The following is a 1,116-nucleotide window of genomic DNA, read 5'->3' as shown; positions in this document are numbered from 1 at the left end:
AATAAATGATTCCATTCATTTGATGGGTCAAAGATAAATAACGTCTCTCGTTCACATTTCTGTTAAATTCAATGCACGGCATTTACAGTCAGAAAAATGAAGAACTCGTGAATATTGTATGCATATATAATTCATATATTTGTCATACAACAAGTGACACGTACCTCACGTGACTCACTACACAGCCACCCTGAGCGGCGTAATTCTAGAATGTAAAGATGATTTTGTAGTCCGCCCTCTCCCCTGTCGACTTCTCTGAGGTAGCCATAGCCAAAGTGGTTCAAAGCATCAAAATTCTTTGAGCCACTTTCAGCTGTAAGAAAACAACAAACTCTTTATTTTGTCGATTTTTATTTAAATTCTCAAAAACAGCTCCGCCTCCTCTCCAGTTTCACAGTTCACCATTGCTCCATAAAGTAGCTCTAAAAGTTCCAGGTTGAAAGTTTTCTGCCTCAGTAAGATTTGAGGTGATCTTACCAAGTCACACCAGCCTGATGACATCACCCAGCTCTTTCCTTGGCAACAGAAAATACAAAGTACAAGGTTGGAGACAAAAAAAAAAAAAAGCTGATCTGTTGAGTTGCAGTGGTTTAAACAATCTCACTGAGTAAAGGAAGCAAAACCTTTCTGTCAACAGATTGGGTTCAGGACTTCTGAACAGATAATTACAGGCGGTAGATGACCTGAAGCACCTGATCATTTCTGGACCAAAAACGGAGATAATTTCTTCTCTAATCTTTTATCCTGGGATTGTACTTGAATGAGTTTAACTTGAACAGTCTACATACAGCTTGATATGCTGCTGGACACAATTAAGATTTCTGGAATTACATCATCGTCTGTAACATCCAAAATAAATGAGACACATGACAAAAAAAGTCTCATTGTTGAGGTGCACAACGTGTGCTGCACCCTCCCTGTACAACCACCAGTGCTGAGGGTGTTTCTTATAGCTCTGTTTTCAAAAAGAAATCCAACAAGACCACTGGGGGTTTTGGACAATTGCTATCTGTTTCATCCTGATGCATGCTCAATAATCCAGGTAGAAAAATCTAAAAAAGTTAAATCTGGTCCTCTGGACATTCAAAAAAACAAAACAAAGCAAAACAACAAAAA

The 1,116-nt window shown here is 38.4% G+C and overlaps 1 protein-coding gene across 1 annotated transcript in view; it reads left to right on the top strand.

Annotated features, from left to right (window-relative positions):
• The window catches only part of LOC119410489 (calsyntenin-2), a 662,902-nt gene that overhangs the window by 560,387 nt on the left and 101,399 nt on the right, over window positions 1-1,116 (top strand). The window lies entirely within an intron of this gene.

This window comes from Nematolebias whitei, chromosome 6, assembly GCF_014905685.2.
Source record: "Nematolebias whitei isolate Nwh7 chromosome 6, NemWhi1, whole genome shotgun sequence".
NCBI lineage: Eukaryota > Metazoa > Chordata > Actinopteri > Cyprinodontiformes > Rivulidae > Nematolebias > Nematolebias whitei.
This window is presented reverse-complemented; position numbering and strand designations above follow the sequence as displayed.